Raw genomic sequence first — 19,564 nt, 5'->3', positions numbered from 1 at the left:
GGGTGGGGTTTCGGTGGGAGACTGAACCCTGGGGTTGATGGGCAGAGGCCCTCATTTGCATATTGTAGCCATGGATGGCCTTCTTCCGGGCAGCGGAACAGGTGATGCTCTGTCAGCAGCATAGAGCTGAGAACAGAGCAGCCTGCGGACGATGGGCTGTTGCTGTTTTTGTTTTTCCATCACCAAACCACGCACCCACTTCTAGGTGCTCTCCCTGGGCCAAGTGAGGGCTGCTGCCATGGTGGTAGGTCGGGAGGAGGCCCTTGCCCAGTATACTCTGGCTTCTCTTCAGAACGTAAAAATCTTTCGCCTTTTACTAAAGATTTCCGTGGAGAGGAGCAAAACTGAGTTTTGTGGCAATTTTTGCATGCTCCAGCATGCTGGGGCTTCCTTAATTGGGTTCAACAACAGAATAAAGGAATGGGTGGGTGGGGTTTCGGTGGGAGACTGAACCCTGGGGTTGCTGGGAAGCGGCCCTCATTTGCATATTGTAGCCATGGATGGCCTTCTTCCGGGCAGCGGAACAGGTGATGCTCTGTCAGCAGCATAGAGCTGAGAACAGAGCAGCCTGCGGATGATGGGCTGTTGCCGTTTTTGTTTTTCCATTACCAAACCACGCACCCACTTCTAGGTGCTCTCCCTGGGCCAAGTGCGGGCTGCTGCCATGGTGGTAGGTCGGGAGGAGGCCCTTGCCCAGTATACCCTGGCTTCTCTTCAGAACGTAAAAATCTTTCGCCTTTTACTAAAGATTTCCGTGGAGAGGAGCAAAACTGAGTTTTGTGGCAATTTTTGCATGCTCCAGCTTGCTGGGGCTTCCTTAATTGGGTTCAACAACAGAATAAAGGAAGAGGCCCTCATTTGCATATTGTAGCCATGGATGGCCTTCTTCCGGGCAGCGGAACAGGTGATGCTCTGTCAGCAGCATAGAGCTGAGAACAGAGCAGCCTGCGGACGATGGGCTGTTGCCGTTTTTGTTTTTCCATCACCAAACCACGCACCCACTTCTAGGTGTTCTCCCTGGGCCAAGTGAGGGCTGCTGCCATGGTGGTAGGTCGGGAGGAGGCCCTTGCCCAGTATACTCTGCCTTCTCTTCAGAGCGTAAAAATCTTTCGCCTTTTACTAAAGATTTCCGTGCAGAGGAGCAAAACTGAGGTTTGTGGCAATTATTGCATGCTCAAGCTTGCTGGGGCATCCTTAATTGGGTTCAACAACAGAATAAAGGAATGGGTGGGTGGGGTTTCGGTGGGAGACTGAACCCTGGGGTTGCTGGGAAGAGGCCCTCATTTGCATATTGTAGCCATGGATGGCCTTCTTCCGGGCAGCGGAACAGGTGATGCTCTGTCAGCAGCATAGAGCTGAGAACAGAGCAGCCTGCGGATGATGGGCTGTTGCCGTTTTTGTTTTTCCATCACCAAACCACGCACCCACTTCTAGGTGCTCTCCCTGGGCCAAGTGAGGGCTGCTGCCATGGTGGTAGGTCGGGAGGAGGCCCTTGCCCAGTACACTCTGGCTTCCCTTCAGAATGTAAAAATCTTTCGCCTTTTACTAAAGATTTCCGTGGAGAGGAGCAAAACTGAGTTTTGTGGCAATTTTTGCATGCTCCAGCTTGCTGGGGCTTCCTTAATTGGGTTCAACAACAGAATAAAGGAATGGGTGGGTGGGGTTTCGGTGGGAGACTGAACCCTGGGGTTGCTGGGAAGAGGCCCTCATTTGCATATTGTAGCCATGGATGGCCTTCTTCCGGGCAGCGGAACAGGTGATCCTCTGTCAGCAGCATAGAGCTGAGAACAGAGCAGCCTGCGGATGATGGGCTGTTGCCGTTTTTGTTTTTCCATTACCAAACCACGCACCCACTTCTAGGTGCTCTCACTGGGCCAAGTGCGGGCTGCTGCCATGGTGGTAGGTCGGGAGGAGGCCCTTGCCAAGTATACCCTGGCTTCTCTTCAGAACGTAAAAATCTTTCGCCTTTTACTAAAGATTTCCGTGGAGAGGAGCAAAACTGAGTTTTGTGGCAATTTTTGCATGCTCCAGCTTGCTGGGGCTTCCTTAATTGGGTTCAACAACAGAATAAAGGAATGGGTGGGTGGGGTTTCGGTGGGAGACTGAACCCTGGGGTTGCTGGGAAGAGGCCCTCATTTGCATATTGTAGCCATGGTTGGCCTTCTTCCGGGCAGCGGAACAGGTGATGCTCTGTCAGCAGCATAGAGCTGAGAACAGAGCAGCCTGTGGACGATGGGCTGTTGCCGTTTTTGTTTTTCCATCACCAAACCACGCACCCACTTCTAGGTGCTCTCCCTGGGCCAAGTGAGGGCTGCTGCCATGGTGGTAGGTCGGGAGGAGGCCCTTGCCCAGTGTACTCTGGCTTCTCCTCATAACGTAAAAATCTTTCGCCTTTTACTAAAGATTTCCGTGGAGAGGAGCAAAACTGAGTTTTGTGGCAATTTTTGCATGCTCCAGCTTGCTGGGGCTTCCTTAGGCTACGTTCACATTTGCGGTCCTCGCCGCAGCGGCGCCGCATGCGTCATGCGCCCCTATATTTAACATGGGGGCGCATGGACATGCGGCGCACTTGCGTTTTGCGCCGCATACGTCGCTGCGGCGCCCGCGTCGGTGCGCAGAGGACGCAGCAAGTTGCATTTTTGCTGCGTCCAAATTCAATGAAAAAAACGACGCATGCGGCGCAAAACGCAGCGTTGTGCATGCGTTTTGCTGCGTTTTTATTTGCGTTGTGCGTTGCGGCGCCGACGCTGCGGCGCACAACGCAAATGTGAACGTAGCCTTAGTTGGGTTCAACAACAGAATAAAGGAATGGGTGGGTGGGGTTTCGGTCGGAGACTGAACCCTGGGGTTGCTGGGAGGAGGCCCTCATTTGCATATTGTAGCCATGGATGGCCTTCTTCCGGGCAGCGGAACAGGTGATGCTCTGTCAGCAGCATAGAGCTGAGAACAGAGCAGCCTGTGGACGATGGGCTGTTGCCGTTTTTGTTTTTCCATCACCAAACCACGCACCCACTTCTAGGTGCTCTCCCTGGGCCAAGTGAGGGCTGCTGCCATGGTGGTAGGTCGGGAGGAGGCCCTTGCCCAGTGTACTCTGGCTTCTCATAACGTAAAAATCTTTCGCCTTTTACTAAAGATTTCCGTGGAGAGGAGCAAAACTGAGTTTTGTGGCAATTTTTGCATGCTCCAGCTTGCTGGGGCTTCCTTAGTTGGGTTCAACAACAGAATAAAGGAATGGGTGGGTGGGGTTTCGGTGGGAGACTGAACCCTGGGGTTGCTGGGAAGAGGCCCTCATTTGCATATTGTAGCCATGGATGGCCTTCTTCCGGGCAGCGGAACAGGTGATCCTCTGTCAGCAGCATAGAGCTGAGAACAGAGCAGCCTGCGGATGATGGGCTGTTGCTGTTTTTGTTTTTCCATCACCAAACCACGCACCCACTTCTAGGTGCTCTCCCTGGGCCAAGTGAGGGCTGCTGCCATGGTGGTAGGTCGGGAGGAGGCCCTTGCCCAGTACACTCTGGCTTCTCTTCAGAATGTAAAAATCTTTCGCCTTTTACTAAAGATTTCCGTGGAGAGGAGCAAAACTGAGTTTTGTGGCAATTTTTGCATGCTCCAGCTTGCTGGGGCTTCCTTAATTGGGTTCAACAACAGAATAAAGGAATGGGTGGGTGGGGTTTCGGTGGGAGACTGAACCCTGGGGTTGCTGGGAAGAGGCCCTCATTTGCATATTGTAGCCATGGATGGCCTTCTTCCGGGCAGCGGAACAGGTGATCCTCTGTCAGCAGCATAGAGCTGAGAACAGAGCAGCCTGCGGATGATGGGCTGTTGCCGTTTTTGTTTTTCCATTACCAAACCACGCACCCACTTCTAGGTGCTCTCACTGGGCCAAGTGCGGGCTGCTGCCATGGTGGTAGGTCGGGAGGAGGCCCTTGCCAAGTATACCCTGGCTTCTCTTCAGAACGTAAAAATCTTTCGCCTTTTACTAAAGATTTCCGTGGAGAGGAGCAAAACTGAGTTTTGTGGCAATTTTTGCATGCTCCAGCTTGCTGGGGCTTCCTTAATTGGGTTCAACAACAGAATAAAGGAATGGGTGGGTGGGGTTTCGGTGGGAGACTGAACCCTGGGGTTGCTGGGAAGAGGCCCTCATTTGCATATTGTAGCCATGGTTGGCCTTCTTCCGGGCAGCGGAACAGGTGATGCTCTGTCAGCAGCATAGAGCTGAGAACAGAGCAGCCTGTGGACGATGGGCTGTTGCCGTTTTTGTTTTTCCATCACCAAACCACGCACCCACTTCTAGGTGCTCTCCCTGGGCCAAGTGAGGGCTGCTGCCATGGTGGTAGGTCGGGAGGAGGCCCTTGCCCAGTGTACTCTGGCTTCTCCTCATAACGTAAAAATCTTTCGCCTTTTACTAAAGATTTCCGTGGAGAGGAGCAAAACTGAGTTTTGTGGCAATTTTTGCATGCTCCAGCTTGCTGGGGCTTCCTTAGGCTACGTTCACATTTGCGGTCCTCGCCGCAGCGGCGCCGCATGCGTCATGCGCCCCTATATTTAACATGGGGGCGCATGGACATGCGGCGCACTTGCGTTTTGCGCCGCATGCGTCGCTGCGGCGCCCGCGTCGGTGCGCAGAGGACGCAGCAAGTTGCATTTTTGCTGCGTCCAAATTCAATGAAAAAAACGACGCATGCGGCGCAAAACGCAGCGTTGTGCATGCGTTTTGCTGCGTTTTTATTTGCGTTGTGCGTTGCGGTGCCGACGCTGCGGCGCACAACGCAAATGTGAACGTAGCCTTAGTTGGGTTCAACAACAGAATAAAGGAATGGGTGGGTGGGGTTTCGGTCGGAGACTGAACCCTGGGGTTGCTGGGAGGAGGCCCTCATTTGCATATTGTAGCCATGGATGGCCTTCTTCCGGGCAGCGGAACAGGTGATGCTCTGTCAGCAGCATAGAGCTGAGAACAGAGCAGCCTGCGGATGATGGGCTGTTGCCGTTTTTGTTTTTCCATCACCAAACCACGCACCCACTTCTAGGTGCTCTCCCTGGGCCAAGTGAGGGCTGCTGCCATGGTGGTAGGTCTGGAGGAGGCCCTTGCCCAGTATACCCTGGCTTCTCTTCAGAACGTAAAAATCTTTCGCCTTTTACTAAAGATTTCTGTGGAGAGGAGCAAAACTGAGTTTTGGGGCAATTTTTGCATGCTCCAGCTTGCTGGGGCTTCCTTAATTGGGTTCAACAACAGAATAAAGGAATGGGTGGGTGGGGTTTCGGTGGGAGACTGAACCCTGGGGTTGCTGGGAAGAGGCCCTCATTTGCATATTGTAGCCATGGATGGCCTTCTTCCGGGCAGCGGAACAGGTGATGCTCTGTCAGCAGCATAGAGCTGAGAACAGAGCAGCCTGTGGACGATGGGCTGTTGCCGTTTTTGTTTTTCCATCACCAAATCACGCACCCACTTCTAGGTGCTCGCCCTGGGCCAAGTGAGGGCTGCTGCCATGGTGGTAGGTCGGGAGGAGGCCCTTGCCCAGTCTACTCTGGCTTCTTCTCATAACGTAAAAATCTTTCGCCTTTTACTAAAGATTTCTGTGGAGAGGAGCAAAACTGAGTTTTGTGGCAATTTTTGCATGCTCCAGCTTGCTGGGGCTTCCTTAGTTGGGTTCAACAACAGAATAAAGGAATGGGTGGGTGGGGTTTCGGTCGGAGACTGAACCCTGGGGTTGCTGGGAAGAGGCCCTCATTTGCATATTGTAGCCATGGATGGCCTTCTTCCGGGCAGCGGAACAGGTGATGCTCTGTCAGCAGCATAGAGCTGAGAACAGAGCAGCCTGCGGACGATGGGCTGTTGCTGTTTTTGTTTTTCCATCACCAAACCACACACCCACTTCTAGTTGCTCTCCCTGGGCCAAGTGAGGGCTGCTGCCATGGTGGTAGGTCGGGAGGAGGCCCTTGCCCAGTATACTCCAGCTTCTCTTCAGAATGTAAAAATCTTTCGCCTTTTACTAAAGATTTCCGTGGAGAGGAGCAAAACTGAGTTTTGTGGCAATTTTTGCATGCTCCAGCTTGCTGGGGCTTCCTTAATTGGGTTCAACAACAGACTAAAGGAATGGGTGGGTGGGGTTTCGGTGGGAGACTGAACCCTGGGGTTGATGGGCAGAGGCCCTCATTTGCATATTGTAGCCATGGATGGCCTTCTTCCGGGCAGCGGAACAGGTGATGCTCTGTCAGCAGCATAGAGCTGAGAACAGAGCAGCCTGCGGACGATGGGCTGTTGCTGTTTTTGTTTTTCCATCACCAAACCACGCACCCACTTCTAGGTGCTCTCCCTGGGCCAAGTGAGGGCTGCTGCCATGGTGGTAGGTCGGGAGGAGGCCCTTGCCCAGTATACTCTGGCTTCTCTTCAGAACGTAAAAATCTTTCGCCTTTTACTAAAGATTTCCGTGGAGAGGAGCAAAACTGAGTTTTGTGGCAATTTTTGCATGCTCCAGCATGCTGGGGCTTCCTTAATTGGGTTCAACAACAGAATAAAGGAATGGGTGGGTGGGGTTTCGGTGGGAGACTGAACCCTGGGGTTGCTGGGAAGCGGCCCTCATTTGCATATTGTAGCCATGGATGGCCTTCTTCCGGGCAGCGGAACAGGTGATGCTCTGTCAGCAGCATAGAGCTGAGAACAGAGCAGCCTGCGGATGATGGGCTGTTGCCGTTTTTGTTTTTCCATTACCAAACCACGCACCCACTTCTAGGTGCTCTCCCTGGGCCAAGTGCGGGCTGCTGCCATGGTGGTAGGTCGGGAGGAGGCCCTTGCCCAGTATACCCTGGCTTCTCTTCAGAACGTAAAAATCTTTCGCCTTTTACTAAAGATTTCCGTGGAGAGGAGCAAAACTGAGTTTTGTGGCAATTTTTGCATGCTCCAGCTTGCTGGGGCTTCCTTAATTGGGTTCAACAACAGAATAAAGGAAGAGGCCCTCATTTGCATATTGTAGCCATGGATGGCCTTCTTCCGGGCAGCGGAACAGGTGATGCTCTGTCAGCAGCATAGAGCTGAGAACAGAGCAGCCTGCGGACGATGGGCTGTTGCCGTTTTTGTTTTTCCATCACCAAACCACGCACCCACTTCTAGGTGTTCTCCCTGGGCCAAGTGAGGGCTGCTGCCATGGTGGTAGGTCGGGAGGAGGCCCTTGCCCAGTATACTCTGCCTTCTCTTCAGAGCGTAAAAATCTTTCGCCTTTTACTAAAGATTTCCGTGCAGAGGAGCAAAACTGAGGTTTGTGGCAATTATTGCATGCTCAAGCTTGCTGGGGCATCCTTAATTGGGTTCAACAACAGAATAAAGGAATGGGTGGGTGGGGTTTCGGTGGGAGACTGAACCCTGGGGTTGCTGGGAAGAGGCCCTCATTTGCATATTGTAGCCATGGATGGCCTTCTTCCGGGCAGCGGAACAGGTGATGCTCTGTCAGCAGCATAGAGCTGAGAACAGAGCAGCCTGCGGATGATGGGCTGTTGCCGTTTTTGTTTTTCCATCACCAAACCACGCACCCACTTCTAGGTGCTCTCCCTGGGCCAAGTGAGGGCTGCTGCCATGGTGGTAGGTCGGGAGGAGGCCCTTGCCCAGTACACTCTGGCTTCCCTTCAGAATGTAAAAATCTTTCGCCTTTTACTAAAGATTTCCGTGGAGAGGAGCAAAACTGAGTTTTGTGGCAATTTTTGCATGCTCCAGCTTGCTGGGGCTTCCTTAATTGGGTTCAACAACAGAATAAAGGAATGGGTGGGTGGGGTTTCGGTGGGAGACTGAACCCTGGGGTTGCTGGGAAGAGGCCCTCATTTGCATATTGTAGCCATGGATGGCCTTCTTCCGGGCAGCGGAACAGGTGATCCTCTGTCAGCAGCATAGAGCTGAGAACAGAGCAGCCTGCGGATGATGGGCTGTTGCCGTTTTTGTTTTTCCATTACCAAACCACGCACCCACTTCTAGGTGCTCTCACTGGGCCAAGTGCGGGCTGCTGCCATGGTGGTAGGTCGGGAGGAGGCCCTTGCCAAGTATACCCTGGCTTCTCTTCAGAACGTAAAAATCTTTCGCCTTTTACTAAAGATTTCCGTGGAGAGGAGCAAAACTGAGTTTTGTGGCAATTTTTGCATGCTCCAGCTTGCTGGGGCTTCCTTAATTGGGTTCAACAACAGAATAAAGGAATGGGTGGGTGGGGTTTCGGTGGGAGACTGAACCCTGGGGTTGCTGGGAAGAGGCCCTCATTTGCATATTGTAGCCATGGTTGGCCTTCTTCCGGGCAGCGGAACAGGTGATGCTCTGTCAGCAGCATAGAGCTGAGAACAGAGCAGCCTGTGGACGATGGGCTGTTGCCGTTTTTGTTTTTCCATCACCAAACCACGCACCCACTTCTAGGTGCTCTCCCTGGGCCAAGTGAGGGCTGCTGCCATGGTGGTAGGTCGGGAGGAGGCCCTTGCCCAGTGTACTCTGGCTTCTCCTCATAACGTAAAAATCTTTCGCCTTTTACTAAAGATTTCCGTGGAGAGGAGCAAAACTGAGTTTTGTGGCAATTTTTGCATGCTCCAGCTTGCTGGGGCTTCCTTAGGCTACGTTCACATTTGCGGTCCTCGCCGCAGCGGCGCCGCATGCGTCATGCGCCCCTATATTTAACATGGGGGCGCATGGACATGCGGCGCACTTGCGTTTTGCGCCGCATACGTCGCTGCGGCGCCCGCGTCGGTGCGCAGAGGACGCAGCAAGTTGCATTTTTGCTGCGTCCAAATTCAATGAAAAAAACGACGCATGCGGCGCAAAACGCAGCGTTGTGCATGCGTTTTGCTGCGTTTTTATTTGCGTTGTGCGTTGCGGCGCCGACGCTGCGGCGCACAACGCAAATGTGAACGTAGCCTTAGTTGGGTTCAACAACAGAATAAAGGAATGGGTGGGTGGGGTTTCGGTCGGAGACTGAACCCTGGGGTTGCTGGGAGGAGGCCCTCATTTGCATATTGTAGCCATGGATGGCCTTCTTCCGGGCAGCGGAACAGGTGATGCTCTGTCAGCAGCATAGAGCTGAGAACAGAGCAGCCTGTGGACGATGGGCTGTTGCCGTTTTTGTTTTTCCATCACCAAACCACGCACCCACTTCTAGGTGCTCTCCCTGGGCCAAGTGAGGGCTGCTGCCATGGTGGTAGGTCGGGAGGAGGCCCTTGCCCAGTGTACTCTGGCTTCTCATAACGTAAAAATCTTTCGCCTTTTACTAAAGATTTCCGTGGAGAGGAGCAAAACTGAGTTTTGTGGCAATTTTTGCATGCTCCAGCTTGCTGGGGCTTCCTTAGTTGGGTTCAACAACAGAATAAAGGAATGGGTGGGTGGGGTTTCGGTGGGAGACTGAACCCTGGGGTTGCTGGGAAGAGGCCCTCATTTGCATATTGTAGCCATGGATGGCCTTCTTCCGGGCAGCGGAACAGGTGATCCTCTGTCAGCAGCATAGAGCTGAGAACAGAGCAGCCTGCGGATGATGGGCTGTTGCTGTTTTTGTTTTTCCATCACCAAACCACGCACCCACTTCTAGGTGCTCTCCCTGGGCCAAGTGAGGGCTGCTGCCATGGTGGTAGGTCGGGAGGAGGCCCTTGCCCAGTACACTCTGGCTTCTCTTCAGAATGTAAAAATCTTTCGCCTTTTACTAAAGATTTCCGTGGAGAGGAGCAAAACTGAGTTTTGTGGCAATTTTTGCATGCTCCAGCTTGCTGGGGCTTCCTTAATTGGGTTCAACAACAGAATAAAGGAATGGGTGGGTGGGGTTTCGGTGGGAGACTGAACCCTGGGGTTGCTGGGAAGAGGCCCTCATTTGCATATTGTAGCCATGGATGGCCTTCTTCCGGGCAGCGGAACAGGTGATCCTCTGTCAGCAGCATAGAGCTGAGAACAGAGCAGCCTGCGGATGATGGGCTGTTGCCGTTTTTGTTTTTCCATTACCAAACCACGCACCCACTTCTAGGTGCTCTCACTGGGCCAAGTGCGGGCTGCTGCCATGGTGGTAGGTCGGGAGGAGGCCCTTGCCAAGTATACCCTGGCTTCTCTTCAGAACGTAAAAATCTTTCGCCTTTTACTAAAGATTTCCGTGGAGAGGAGCAAAACTGAGTTTTGTGGCAATTTTTGCATGCTCCAGCTTGCTGGGGCTTCCTTAATTGGGTTCAACAACAGAATAAAGGAATGGGTGGGTGGGGTTTCGGTGGGAGACTGAACCCTGGGGTTGCTGGGAAGAGGCCCTCATTTGCATATTGTAGCCATGGTTGGCCTTCTTCCGGGCAGCGGAACAGGTGATGCTCTGTCAGCAGCATAGAGCTGAGAACAGAGCAGCCTGTGGACGATGGGCTGTTGCCGTTTTTGTTTTTCCATCACCAAACCACGCACCCACTTCTAGGTGCTCTCCCTGGGCCAAGTGAGGGCTGCTGCCATGGTGGTAGGTCGGGAGGAGGCCCTTGCCCAGTGTACTCTGGCTTCTCCTCATAACGTAAAAATCTTTCGCCTTTTACTAAAGATTTCCGTGGAGAGGAGCAAAACTGAGTTTTGTGGCAATTTTTGCATGCTCCAGCTTGCTGGGGCTTCCTTAGGCTACGTTCACATTTGCGGTCCTCGCCGCAGCGGCGCCGCATGCGTCATGCGCCCCTATATTTAACATGGGGGCGCATGGACATGCGGCGCACTTGCGTTTTGCGCCGCATGCGTCGCTGCGGCGCCCGCGTCGGTGCGCAGAGGACGCAGCAAGTTGCATTTTTGCTGCGTCCAAATTCAATGAAAAAAACGACGCATGCGGCGCAAAACGCAGCGTTGTGCATGCGTTTTGCTGCGTTTTTATTTGCGTTGTGCGTTGCGGTGCCGACGCTGCGGCGCACAACGCAAATGTGAACGTAGCCTTAGTTGGGTTCAACAACAGAATAAAGGAATGGGTGGGTGGGGTTTCGGTCGGAGACTGAACCCTGGGGTTGCTGGGAGGAGGCCCTCATTTGCATATTGTAGCCATGGATGGCCTTCTTCCGGGCAGCGGAACAGGTGATGCTCTGTCAGCAGCATAGAGCTGAGAACAGAGCAGCCTGTGGACGATGGGCTGTTGCCGTTTTTGTTTTTCCATCACCAAACCACGCACCCACTTCTAGGTGCTCTCCCTGGGCCAAGTGAGGGCTGCTGCCATGGTGGTAGGTCGGGAGGAGGCCCTTGCCCAGTGTACTCTGGCTTCTCATAACGTAAAAATCTTTCGCCTTTTACTAAAGATTTCCGTGGAGAGGAGCAAAACTGAGTTTTGTGGCAATTTTTGCATGCTCCAGCTTGCTGGGGCTTCCTTAGTTGGGTTCAACAACAGAATAAAGGAATGGGTGGGTGGGGTTTCGGTCGGAGACTGAACCCTGGGGTTGCTGGGAAGAGGCCCTCATTTGCATATTGTAGCCATGGATGGCCTTCTTCCGGGCAGCGGAACAGGTGATGCTCTGTCAGCAGCATAGAGCTGAGAACAGAGCAGCCTGCGGATGATGGGCTGTTGCCGTTTTTGTTTTTCCATTACCAAACCACGCACCCACTTCTAGGTGCTCTCCCTGGGCCAAGTGCGGGCTGCTGCCATGGTGGTAGGTCGGGAGGAGGCCCTTGCCCAGTATACCCTGGCTTCTCTTCAGAACGTAAAAATCTTTCGCCTTTTACTAAAGATTTCCGTGGAGAGGAGCAAAACTGAGTTTTGTGGCAATTTTTGCATGCTCCAGCTTGCTGGGGCTTCCTTAATTGGGTTCAACAACAGAATAAAGGAAGAGGCCCTCATTTGCATATTGTAGCCATGGATGGCCTTCTTCCGGGCAGCGGAACAGGTGATGCTCTGTCAGCAGCATAGAGCTGAGAACAGAGCAGCCTGCGGACGATGGGCTGTTGCCGTTTTTGTTTTTCCATCACCAAACCACGCACCCACTTCTAGGTGTTCTCCCTGGGCCAAGTGAGGGCTGCTGCCATGGTGGTAGGTCGGGAGGAGGCCCTTGCCCAGTATACTCTGCCTTCTCTTCAGAACGTAAAAATCTTTCGCCTTTTACTAAAGATTTCCGTGGAGAGGAGCAAAACTGAGGTTTGTGGCAATTTTTGCATGCTCCAGCTTGCTGGGGCATCCATAAATGGGTTCAACAACAGAATAAAGGAATGGGTGGGTGGGGTTTCGGTGGGAGACTGAACCCTGGGGTTGCTGGGAAGAGGCCCTCATTTGCATATTGTAGCCATGGATGGCCTTCTTCCGGGCAGCGGAACAGGTGATGCTCTGTCAGCAGCATAGAGCTGAGAACAGAGCAGCCTGCGGATGATGGGCTGTTGCCATTTTTGTTTTTCCATCACCAAACCACGCACCCACTTCTAGGTGCTCTCTCTGGGCCAAGTGCGGGCTGCTGCCATGGTGGTAGGTCGGGAGGAGGCCCTTGCCCAGTATACCCTGGCTTCTCTTCAGAACGTAAAAATCTTTCGCCTTTTACTAAAGATTTCCGTGGAGAGGAGCAAAACTGAGTTTTGTGGCAATTTTTGCATGCTCCAGCTTGCTGGGGCTTCCTTAATTGGGTTCAACAACAGAATAAAGGAAGAGGCCCTCATTTGCATATTGTAGCCATGGATGGCCTTCTTCCGGGCAGCGGAACAGGTGATGCTCTGTCAGCAGCATAGAGCTGAGAACAGAGCAGCCTGCGGACGATGGGCTGTTGCCGTTTTTGTTTTTCCATCACCAAACCACGCACCCACTTCTAGGTGTTCTCCCTGGGCCAAGTGAGGGCTGCTGCCATGGTGGTAGGTCGGGAGGAGGCCCTTGCCCAGTATACTCTGCCTTCTCTTCAGAGCGTAAAAATCTTTCGCCTTTTACTAAAGGTTTCCGTGGAGAGGAGCAAAACTGAGGTTTGTGGCAATTTTTGCATGCTCCAGCTTGCTGGGGCATCCTTAATTGGGTTCAACAACAGAATAAAGGAATGGGTGGGTGGGGTTTCGGTGGGAGACTGAACCCTGGGGTTGCTGGGAAGAGGCCCTCATTTGCATATTGTAGCCATGGATGGCCTTCTTCCGGGCAGCGGAACAGGTGATGCTCTGTCAGCAGCATAGAGCTGAGAACAGAGCAGCCTGCGGATGATGGGCTGTTGCCGTTTTTGTTTTTCCATCACCAAACCACGCACCCACTTCTAGGTGCTCTCCCTGGGCCAAGTGAGGGCTGCTGCCATGGTGGTAGGTCTGGAGGAGGCCCTTGCCCAGTATACCCTGGCTTCTCTTCAGAACGTAAAAATCTTTCGCCTTTTACTAAAGATTTCTGTGGAGAGGAGCAAAACTGAGTTTTGGGGCAATTTTTGCATGCTCCAGCTTGCTGGGGCTTCCTTAATTGGGTTCAACAACAGTATAAAGGAATGGGTGGGTGGGGTTTCGGTGGGAGACTGAACCCTGGGGTTGCTGGGAAGAGGCCCTCATTTGCATATTGTAGCCATGGATGGCCTTCTTCCGGGCAGCGGAACAGGTGATGCTCTGTCAGCAGCATAGAGCTGAGAACAGAGCAGCCTGTGGACGATGGGCTGTTGCCGTTTTTGTTTTTCCATCACCAAATCACGCACCCACTTCTAGGTGCTCGCCCTGGGCCAAGTGAGGGCTGCTGCCATGGTGGTAGGTCGGGAGGAGGCCCTTGCCCAGTCTACTCTGGCTTCTTCTCATAACGTAAAAATCTTTCGCCTTTTACTAAAGATTTCTGTGGAGAGGAGCAAAACTGAGTTTTGTGGCAATTTTTGCATGCTCCAGCTTGCTGGGGCTTCCTTAGTTGGGTTCAACAACAGAATAAAGGAATGGGTGGGTGGGGTTTCGGTCGGAGACTGAACCCTGGGGTTGCTGGGAAGAGGCCCTCATTTGCATATTGTAGCCATGGATGGCCTTCTTCCGGGCAGCGGAACAGGTGATGCTCTGTCAGCAGCATAGAGCTGAGAACAGAGCAGCCTGCGGACGATGGGCTGTTGCCGTTTTTGTTTTTCCATCACCAAACCACACACCCACTTCTAGTTGCTCTCCCTGGGCCAAGTGAGGGCTGCTGCCATGGTGGTAGGTCGGGAGGAGGCCCTTGCCCAGTATACTCCAGCTTCTCTTCAGAACGTAAAAATCTTTCGCCTTTTACTAAAGATTTCCGTGGAGAGGAGCAAAACTGAGTTTTGTGGCAATTTTTGCATGCTCCAGCTTGCTGGGGCTTCCTTAATTGGGTTCAACAACAGACTAAAGGAATGGGTGGGTGGGGTTTCGGTGGGAGACTGAACCCTGGGGTTGATGGGCAGAGGCCCTCATTTGCATATTGTAGCCATGGATGGCCTTCTTCCGGGCAGCGGAACAGGTGATGCTCTGTCAGCAGCATAGAGCTGAGAACAGAGCAGCCTGCGGACGATGGGCTGTTGCTGTTTTTGTTTTTCCATCACCAAACCACGCACCCACTTCTAGGTGCTCTCCCTGGGCCAAGTGAGGGCTGCTGCCATGGTGGTAGGTCGGGAGGAGGCCCTTGCCCAGTATACTCTGGCTTCTCTTCAGAACGTAAAAATCTTTCGCCTTTTACTAAAGATTTCCGTGGAGAGGAGCAAAACTGAGTTTTGTGGCAATTTTTGCATGCTCCAGCATGCTGGGGCTTCCTTAATTGGGTTCAACAACAGAATAAAGGAATGGGTGGGTGGGGTTTCGGTGGGAGACTGAACCCTGGGGTTGCTGGGAAGCGGCCCTCATTTGCATATTGTAGCCATGGATGGCCTTCTTCCGGGCAGCGGAACAGGTGATGCTCTGTCAGCAGCATAGAGCTGAGAACAGAGCAGCCTGTGGACGATGGGCTGTTGCCGTTTTTGTTTTTCCATCACCAAATCACGCACCCACTTCTAGGTGCTCGCCCTGGGCCAAGTGAGGGCTGCTGCCATGGTGGTAGGTCGGGAGGAGGCCCTTGCCCAGTCTACTCTGGCTTCTTCTCATAACGTAAAAATCTTTCGCCTTTTACTAAAGATTTCTGTGGAGAGGAGCAAAACTGAGTTTTGTGGCAATTTTTGCATGCTCCAGCTTGCTGGGGCTTCCTTAGTTGGGTTCAACAACAGAATAAAGGAATGGGTGGGTGGGGTTTCGGTCGGAGACTGAACCCTGGGGTTGCTGGGAAGAGGCCCTCATTTGCATATTGTAGCCATGGATGGCCTTCTTCCGGGCAGCGGAACAGGTGATGCTCTGTCAGCAGCATAGAGCTGAGAACAGAGCAGCCTGCGGACGATGGGCTGTTGCCGTTTTTGTTTTTCCATCACCAAACCACACACCCACTTCTAGTTGCTCTCCCTGGGCCAAGTGAGGGCTGCTGCCATGGTGGTAGGTCGGGAGGAGGCCCTTGCCCAGTATACTCCAGCTTCTCTTCAGAACGTAAAAATCTTTCGCCTTTTACTAAAGATTTCCGTGGAGAGGAGCAAAACTGAGTTTTGTGGCAATTTTTGCATGCTCCAGCTTGCTGGGGCTTCCTTAATTGGGTTCAACAACAGACTAAAGGAATGGGTGGGTGGGGTTTCGGTGGGAGACTGAACCCTGGGGTTGATGGGCAGAGGCCCTCATTTGCATATTGTAGCCATGGATGGCCTTCTTCCGGGCAGCGGAACAGGTGATGCTCTGTCAGCAGCATAGAGCTGAGAACAGAGCAGCCTGCGGACGATGGGCTGTTGCTGTTTTTGTTTTTCCATCACCAAACCACGCACCCACTTCTAGGTGCTCTCCCTGGGCCAAGTGAGGGCTGCTGCCATGGTGGTAGGTCGGGAGGAGGCCCTTGCCCAGTATACTCTGGCTTCTCTTCAGAACGTAAAAATCTTTCGCCTTTTACTAAAGATTTCCGTGGAGAGGAGCAAAACTGAGTTTTGTGGCAATTTTTGCATGCTCCAGCATGCTGGGGCTTCCTTAATTGGGTTCAACAACAGAATAAAGGAATGGGTGGGTGGGGTTTCGGTGGGAGACTGAACCCTGGGGTTGCTGGGAAGCGGCCCTCATTTGCATATTGTAGCCATGGATGGCCTTCTTCCGGGCAGCGGAACAGGTGATGCTCTGTCAGCAGCATAGAGCTGAGAACAGAGCAGCCTGCGGATGATGGGCTGTTGCCGTTTTTGTTTTTCCATTACCAAACCACGCACCCACTTCTAGGTGCTCTCCCTGGGCCAAGTGCGGGCTGCTGCCATGGTGGTAGGTCGGGAGGAGGCCCTTGCCCAGTATACCCTGGCTTCTCTTCAGAACGTAAAAATCTTTCGCCTTTTACTAAAGATTTCCGTGGAGAGGAGCAAAACTGAGTTTTGTGGCAATTTTTGCATGCTCCAGCTTGCTGGGGCTTCCTTAATTGGGTTCAACAACAGAATAAAGGAAGAGGCCCTCATTTGCATATTGTAGCCATGGATGGCCTTCTTCCGGGCAGCGGAACAGGTGATGCTCTGTCAGCAGCATAGAGCTGAGAACAGAGCAGCCTGCGGACGATGGGCTGTTGCCGTTTTTGTTTTTCCATCACCAAACCACGCACCCACTTCTAGGTGTTCTCCCTGGGCCAAGTGAGGGCTGCTGCCATGGTGGTAGGTCGGGAGGAGGCCCTTGCCCAGTATACTCTGCCTTCTCTTCAGAGCGTAAAAATCTTTCGCCTTTTACTAAAGATTTCCGTGCAGAGGAGCAAAACTGAGGTTTGTGGCAATTATTGCATGCTCAAGCTTGCTGGGGCATCCTTAGGCTACGTTCACATTTGCGGTGTGCGCCGCAGCGTCGCCGCCGCAACGCACAGCGCAAATGTGAACACATGCACAACGCAGCTTTTTGCGCCGCATGCGTCCTTTTTTTCATTGATTTTGGACGCAGCAAAAATGCAACTTGCTGCGTCCTCCGCGACCCGACGCGGGCGCCGCAGGGACGCATGCGGCGCAAAAAGCAAGTGCACCGCATGTCCATGCGCCCCCATGTTAAATATAGGGGCGCATGATGCATGCGGCGCCGCTGCGGCGCCCGCCGCTGCGGCGGGCGCCGCTAATGTGAACGTAGCCTTAATTGGGTTCAACAACAGAATAAAGGAATGGGTGGGTGGGGTTTCGGTGGGAGACTGAACTCTGGGGTTGCTGGGAAGAGGCCCTCATTTGCATATTGTAGCCATGGATGGCCTTCTTCCGGGCAGCGGAACAGGTGATGCTCTGTCAGCAGCATAGAGCTGAGAACAGAGCAGCCTGCGGATGATGGGCTGTTGCCGTTTTTGTTTTTCCATCACCAAACCACGCACCCACTTCTAGGTGCTCTCCCTGGGCCAAGTGAGGGCTGCTGCCATGGTGGTAGGTCGGGAGGAGGCCCTTGCCCAGTACACTCTGGCTTCTCTTCAGAATGTAAAAATCTTTCGCCTTTTACTAAAGATTTCCGTGGAGAGGAGCAAAACTGAGTTTTGTGGCAATTTTTGCATGCTCCAGCTTGCTGGGGCTTCCTTAATTGGGTTCAACAACAGAATAAAGGAATGGGTGGGTGGGGTTTCGGTGGGAGACTGAACCCTGGGGTTGCTGGGAAGAGGCCCTCATTTGCATATTGTAGCCATGGATGGCCTTCTTCCGGGCAGCGGAACAGGTGATCCTCTGTCAGCAGCATAGAGCTGAGAACAGAGCAGCCTGCGGATGATGGGCTGTTGCCGTTTTTGTTTTTCCATTACCAAACCACGCACCCACTTCTAGGTGCTCTCACTGGGCCAAGTGCGGGCTGCTGCCATGGTGGTAGGTCGGGAGGAGGCCCTTGCCAAGTATACCCTGGCTTCTCTTCAGAACGTAAAAATCTTTCGCCTTTTACTAAAGATTTCCGTGGAGAGGAGCAAAACTGAGTTTTGTGGCAATTTTTGCATGCTCCAGCTTGCTGGGGCTTCCTTAATTGGGTTCAACAACAGAATAAAGGAATGGGTGGGTGGGGTTTCGGTGGGAGACTGAACCCTGGGGTTGCTGGGAAGAGGCCCTCATTTGCATATTGTAGCCATGGTTGGCCTTCTTCCGGGCAGCGGAACAGGTGATGCTCTGTCAGCAGCATAGAGCTGAGAACAGAGCAGCCTGTGGACGATGGGCTGTTGCCGTTTTTGTTTTTCCATCACCAAACCACGCACCCACTTCTAGGTGCTCTCCCTGGGCCAAGTGAGGGCTGCTGCCATGGTGGTAGGTCGGGAGGAGGCCCTTGCCCAGTGTACTCTGGCTTCTCCTCATAACGTAAAAATCTTTCGCCTTTTACTAAAGATTTCCGTGGAGAGGAGCAAAACTGAGTTTTGTGGCAATTTTTGCATGCTCCAGCTTGCTGGGGCTTCCTTAGGCTACGTTCACATTTGCGGTCCTCGCCGCAGCGGCGCCGCATGCGTCATGCGCCCCTATATTTAACATGGGGGCGCATGGACATGCGGCGCACTTGCGTTTTGCGCCGCATGCGTCGCTGCGGCGCCCGCGTCGGTGCGCAGAGGACGCAGCAAGTTGCATTTTTGCTGCGTCCAAATTCAATGAAAAAAACGACGCATGCGGCGCAAAACGCAGCGTTGTGCATGCGTTTTGCTGCGTTTTTATTTGCGTTGTGCGTTGCGGCGCCGACGCTGCGGCGCACAACGCAAATGTGAACGTAGCCTTAGTTGGGTTCAACAACAGAATAAAGGAATGGGTGGGTGGGGTTTCGGTCGGAGACTGAACCCTGGGGTTGCTGGGAGGAGGCCCTCATTTGCATATTGTAGCCATGGATGGCCTTCTTCCGGGCAGCGGAACAGGTGATGCTCTGTCAGCAGCATAGAGCTGAGAACAGAGCAGCCTGTGGACGATGGGCTGTTGCCGTTTTTGTTTTTCCATCACCAAACCACGCACCCACTTCTAGGTGCTCTCCCTGGGCCAAGTGAGGGCTGCTGCCATGGTGGTAGGTCGGGAGGAGGCCCTTGCCCAGTGTACTCTGGCTTCTCATAACGTAAAAATCTTTCGCCTTTTACTAAAGATTTCCGTGGAGAGGAGCAAAACTGAGTTTTGTGGCAATTTTTGCATGCTCCAGCTTGCTGGGGCTTCCTTAGTTGGGTTCAACAACAGAATAAAGGAATGGGTGGGTGGGGTTTCGGTCGGAGACTGAACCCTGGGGTTGCTGGGAAGAGGCCCTCATTTGCATATTGTAGCCATGGATGGCCTTCTTCCGGGCAGCGGAACAGGTGATGCTCTGTCAGCAGCATAGAGCTGAGAACAGAGGAGCCTGCGGATGATGGGCTGTTGCCGTTTTTGTTTTTCCATTACCAAACCACGCACCCACTTCTAGGTGCTCTCCCTGGGCCAAGTGCGGGCTGCTGCCATGGTGGTAGGTCGGGAGGAGGCCCTTGCCCAGTATACCCTGGCTTCTCTTCAGAACGTAAAAATCTTTCGCCTTTTACTAAAGATTTCCGTGGAGAGGAGCAAAACTGAGTTTTGTGGCAATTTTTGCATGCTCCAGCTTGCTGGGGCTTCCTTAATTGGGTTCAACAACAGAATAAAGGAAGAGGCCCTCATTTGCATATTGTAGCCATGGATGGCCTTCTTCCGGGCAGCGGAACAGGTGATGCTCTGTCAGCAGCATAGAGCTGAG

The 19,564-nt window shown here is 53.0% G+C and overlaps 42 non-coding genes across 42 annotated transcripts; all 42 read left to right on the top strand.

The window, feature by feature from the left end:
* Positions 1-272: 272 nt before the first annotated feature.
* Positions 273-388, top strand: LOC143811205 (U5 spliceosomal RNA). Its single transcript, XR_013223492.1, has one exon. It is a non-coding gene; the product is annotated as a U5 spliceosomal RNA (small nuclear RNA).
* A 310-nt stretch (positions 389-698) lies between these two features.
* Positions 699-814, top strand: LOC143810364 (U5 spliceosomal RNA). The gene has a single exon (XR_013222821.1). It is a non-coding gene; the product is annotated as a U5 spliceosomal RNA (small nuclear RNA).
* A 261-nt stretch (positions 815-1,075) lies between these two features.
* On the top strand, positions 1,076-1,191 carry LOC143810718 (U5 spliceosomal RNA). Its single transcript, XR_013223152.1, has one exon. It is a non-coding gene; the product is annotated as a U5 spliceosomal RNA (small nuclear RNA).
* Positions 1,192-1,501: 310 nt separating this feature from the next.
* Positions 1,502-1,617, top strand: LOC143810456 (U5 spliceosomal RNA). Its single transcript, XR_013222910.1, has one exon. It is a non-coding gene; the product is annotated as a U5 spliceosomal RNA (small nuclear RNA).
* A 310-nt stretch (positions 1,618-1,927) lies between these two features.
* LOC143810362 (U5 spliceosomal RNA) lies at positions 1,928-2,043 on the top strand. The gene has a single exon (XR_013222819.1). It is a non-coding gene; the product is annotated as a U5 spliceosomal RNA (small nuclear RNA).
* Positions 2,044-2,353: 310 nt separating this feature from the next.
* Positions 2,354-2,469, top strand: LOC143810274 (U5 spliceosomal RNA). The gene has a single exon (XR_013222734.1). It is a non-coding gene; the product is annotated as a U5 spliceosomal RNA (small nuclear RNA).
* Positions 2,470-3,086: 617 nt separating this feature from the next.
* LOC143810675 (U5 spliceosomal RNA) lies at positions 3,087-3,199 on the top strand. Its single transcript, XR_013223114.1, has one exon. It is a non-coding gene; the product is annotated as a U5 spliceosomal RNA (small nuclear RNA).
* Positions 3,200-3,509: 310 nt separating this feature from the next.
* Positions 3,510-3,625, top strand: LOC143811297 (U5 spliceosomal RNA). The gene has a single exon (XR_013223584.1). It is a non-coding gene; the product is annotated as a U5 spliceosomal RNA (small nuclear RNA).
* A 310-nt stretch (positions 3,626-3,935) lies between these two features.
* LOC143810361 (U5 spliceosomal RNA) lies at positions 3,936-4,051 on the top strand. Its single transcript, XR_013222818.1, has one exon. It is a non-coding gene; the product is annotated as a U5 spliceosomal RNA (small nuclear RNA).
* A 310-nt stretch (positions 4,052-4,361) lies between these two features.
* Positions 4,362-4,477, top strand: LOC143810273 (U5 spliceosomal RNA). The gene has a single exon (XR_013222733.1). It is a non-coding gene; the product is annotated as a U5 spliceosomal RNA (small nuclear RNA).
* Positions 4,478-5,094: 617 nt separating this feature from the next.
* LOC143810594 (U5 spliceosomal RNA) lies at positions 5,095-5,210 on the top strand. Its single transcript, XR_013223044.1, has one exon. It is a non-coding gene; the product is annotated as a U5 spliceosomal RNA (small nuclear RNA).
* Positions 5,211-5,520: 310 nt separating this feature from the next.
* Positions 5,521-5,636, top strand: LOC143810580 (U5 spliceosomal RNA). Its single transcript, XR_013223030.1, has one exon. It is a non-coding gene; the product is annotated as a U5 spliceosomal RNA (small nuclear RNA).
* A 310-nt stretch (positions 5,637-5,946) lies between these two features.
* On the top strand, positions 5,947-6,062 carry LOC143810460 (U5 spliceosomal RNA). The gene has a single exon (XR_013222914.1). It is a non-coding gene; the product is annotated as a U5 spliceosomal RNA (small nuclear RNA).
* Positions 6,063-6,372: 310 nt separating this feature from the next.
* LOC143811204 (U5 spliceosomal RNA) lies at positions 6,373-6,488 on the top strand. The gene has a single exon (XR_013223491.1). It is a non-coding gene; the product is annotated as a U5 spliceosomal RNA (small nuclear RNA).
* Positions 6,489-6,798: 310 nt separating this feature from the next.
* LOC143810360 (U5 spliceosomal RNA) lies at positions 6,799-6,914 on the top strand. Its single transcript, XR_013222817.1, has one exon. It is a non-coding gene; the product is annotated as a U5 spliceosomal RNA (small nuclear RNA).
* Positions 6,915-7,175: 261 nt separating this feature from the next.
* On the top strand, positions 7,176-7,291 carry LOC143810717 (U5 spliceosomal RNA). The gene has a single exon (XR_013223151.1). It is a non-coding gene; the product is annotated as a U5 spliceosomal RNA (small nuclear RNA).
* A 310-nt stretch (positions 7,292-7,601) lies between these two features.
* Positions 7,602-7,717, top strand: LOC143810454 (U5 spliceosomal RNA). The gene has a single exon (XR_013222908.1). It is a non-coding gene; the product is annotated as a U5 spliceosomal RNA (small nuclear RNA).
* Positions 7,718-8,027: 310 nt separating this feature from the next.
* LOC143810359 (U5 spliceosomal RNA) lies at positions 8,028-8,143 on the top strand. Its single transcript, XR_013222816.1, has one exon. It is a non-coding gene; the product is annotated as a U5 spliceosomal RNA (small nuclear RNA).
* A 310-nt stretch (positions 8,144-8,453) lies between these two features.
* On the top strand, positions 8,454-8,569 carry LOC143810272 (U5 spliceosomal RNA). The gene has a single exon (XR_013222732.1). It is a non-coding gene; the product is annotated as a U5 spliceosomal RNA (small nuclear RNA).
* Positions 8,570-9,186: 617 nt separating this feature from the next.
* LOC143810674 (U5 spliceosomal RNA) lies at positions 9,187-9,299 on the top strand. The gene has a single exon (XR_013223113.1). It is a non-coding gene; the product is annotated as a U5 spliceosomal RNA (small nuclear RNA).
* Positions 9,300-9,609: 310 nt separating this feature from the next.
* LOC143811296 (U5 spliceosomal RNA) lies at positions 9,610-9,725 on the top strand. Its single transcript, XR_013223583.1, has one exon. It is a non-coding gene; the product is annotated as a U5 spliceosomal RNA (small nuclear RNA).
* Positions 9,726-10,035: 310 nt separating this feature from the next.
* On the top strand, positions 10,036-10,151 carry LOC143810358 (U5 spliceosomal RNA). The gene has a single exon (XR_013222815.1). It is a non-coding gene; the product is annotated as a U5 spliceosomal RNA (small nuclear RNA).
* Positions 10,152-10,461: 310 nt separating this feature from the next.
* On the top strand, positions 10,462-10,577 carry LOC143810271 (U5 spliceosomal RNA). Its single transcript, XR_013222731.1, has one exon. It is a non-coding gene; the product is annotated as a U5 spliceosomal RNA (small nuclear RNA).
* Positions 10,578-11,194: 617 nt separating this feature from the next.
* Positions 11,195-11,307, top strand: LOC143810673 (U5 spliceosomal RNA). The gene has a single exon (XR_013223112.1). It is a non-coding gene; the product is annotated as a U5 spliceosomal RNA (small nuclear RNA).
* Positions 11,308-11,617: 310 nt separating this feature from the next.
* LOC143810357 (U5 spliceosomal RNA) lies at positions 11,618-11,733 on the top strand. Its single transcript, XR_013222814.1, has one exon. It is a non-coding gene; the product is annotated as a U5 spliceosomal RNA (small nuclear RNA).
* Positions 11,734-11,994: 261 nt separating this feature from the next.
* On the top strand, positions 11,995-12,110 carry LOC143810514 (U5 spliceosomal RNA). The gene has a single exon (XR_013222965.1). It is a non-coding gene; the product is annotated as a U5 spliceosomal RNA (small nuclear RNA).
* A 310-nt stretch (positions 12,111-12,420) lies between these two features.
* On the top strand, positions 12,421-12,536 carry LOC143810356 (U5 spliceosomal RNA). Its single transcript, XR_013222813.1, has one exon. It is a non-coding gene; the product is annotated as a U5 spliceosomal RNA (small nuclear RNA).
* Positions 12,537-12,797: 261 nt separating this feature from the next.
* On the top strand, positions 12,798-12,913 carry LOC143810654 (U5 spliceosomal RNA). The gene has a single exon (XR_013223096.1). It is a non-coding gene; the product is annotated as a U5 spliceosomal RNA (small nuclear RNA).
* A 310-nt stretch (positions 12,914-13,223) lies between these two features.
* Positions 13,224-13,339, top strand: LOC143810593 (U5 spliceosomal RNA). Its single transcript, XR_013223043.1, has one exon. It is a non-coding gene; the product is annotated as a U5 spliceosomal RNA (small nuclear RNA).
* A 310-nt stretch (positions 13,340-13,649) lies between these two features.
* Positions 13,650-13,765, top strand: LOC143810579 (U5 spliceosomal RNA). The gene has a single exon (XR_013223029.1). It is a non-coding gene; the product is annotated as a U5 spliceosomal RNA (small nuclear RNA).
* Positions 13,766-14,075: 310 nt separating this feature from the next.
* Positions 14,076-14,191, top strand: LOC143810342 (U5 spliceosomal RNA). Its single transcript, XR_013222800.1, has one exon. It is a non-coding gene; the product is annotated as a U5 spliceosomal RNA (small nuclear RNA).
* A 310-nt stretch (positions 14,192-14,501) lies between these two features.
* On the top strand, positions 14,502-14,617 carry LOC143811203 (U5 spliceosomal RNA). Its single transcript, XR_013223490.1, has one exon. It is a non-coding gene; the product is annotated as a U5 spliceosomal RNA (small nuclear RNA).
* Positions 14,618-14,927: 310 nt separating this feature from the next.
* LOC143810578 (U5 spliceosomal RNA) lies at positions 14,928-15,043 on the top strand. Its single transcript, XR_013223028.1, has one exon. It is a non-coding gene; the product is annotated as a U5 spliceosomal RNA (small nuclear RNA).
* A 310-nt stretch (positions 15,044-15,353) lies between these two features.
* Positions 15,354-15,469, top strand: LOC143810341 (U5 spliceosomal RNA). Its single transcript, XR_013222799.1, has one exon. It is a non-coding gene; the product is annotated as a U5 spliceosomal RNA (small nuclear RNA).
* Positions 15,470-15,779: 310 nt separating this feature from the next.
* On the top strand, positions 15,780-15,895 carry LOC143811202 (U5 spliceosomal RNA). The gene has a single exon (XR_013223489.1). It is a non-coding gene; the product is annotated as a U5 spliceosomal RNA (small nuclear RNA).
* Positions 15,896-16,205: 310 nt separating this feature from the next.
* On the top strand, positions 16,206-16,321 carry LOC143810354 (U5 spliceosomal RNA). The gene has a single exon (XR_013222812.1). It is a non-coding gene; the product is annotated as a U5 spliceosomal RNA (small nuclear RNA).
* Positions 16,322-16,582: 261 nt separating this feature from the next.
* LOC143810715 (U5 spliceosomal RNA) lies at positions 16,583-16,698 on the top strand. The gene has a single exon (XR_013223149.1). It is a non-coding gene; the product is annotated as a U5 spliceosomal RNA (small nuclear RNA).
* A 622-nt stretch (positions 16,699-17,320) lies between these two features.
* LOC143811295 (U5 spliceosomal RNA) lies at positions 17,321-17,436 on the top strand. Its single transcript, XR_013223582.1, has one exon. It is a non-coding gene; the product is annotated as a U5 spliceosomal RNA (small nuclear RNA).
* Positions 17,437-17,746: 310 nt separating this feature from the next.
* On the top strand, positions 17,747-17,862 carry LOC143810353 (U5 spliceosomal RNA). Its single transcript, XR_013222811.1, has one exon. It is a non-coding gene; the product is annotated as a U5 spliceosomal RNA (small nuclear RNA).
* Positions 17,863-18,172: 310 nt separating this feature from the next.
* Positions 18,173-18,288, top strand: LOC143810269 (U5 spliceosomal RNA). The gene has a single exon (XR_013222730.1). It is a non-coding gene; the product is annotated as a U5 spliceosomal RNA (small nuclear RNA).
* Positions 18,289-18,905: 617 nt separating this feature from the next.
* On the top strand, positions 18,906-19,018 carry LOC143810672 (U5 spliceosomal RNA). The gene has a single exon (XR_013223111.1). It is a non-coding gene; the product is annotated as a U5 spliceosomal RNA (small nuclear RNA).
* Positions 19,019-19,328: 310 nt separating this feature from the next.
* Positions 19,329-19,444, top strand: LOC143810352 (U5 spliceosomal RNA). Its single transcript, XR_013222810.1, has one exon. It is a non-coding gene; the product is annotated as a U5 spliceosomal RNA (small nuclear RNA).
* Positions 19,445-19,564: the final 120 nt, after the last annotated feature.

Source organism: Ranitomeya variabilis, chromosome 2 (genome assembly GCF_051348905.1).
Source record: "Ranitomeya variabilis isolate aRanVar5 chromosome 2, aRanVar5.hap1, whole genome shotgun sequence".
Classification (NCBI taxonomy): Eukaryota; Metazoa; Chordata; class Amphibia; order Anura; family Dendrobatidae; genus Ranitomeya; species Ranitomeya variabilis.
Note: the sequence above shows the minus strand (reverse complement) of the source record. Positions and strands in the feature narration are given on the sequence as shown.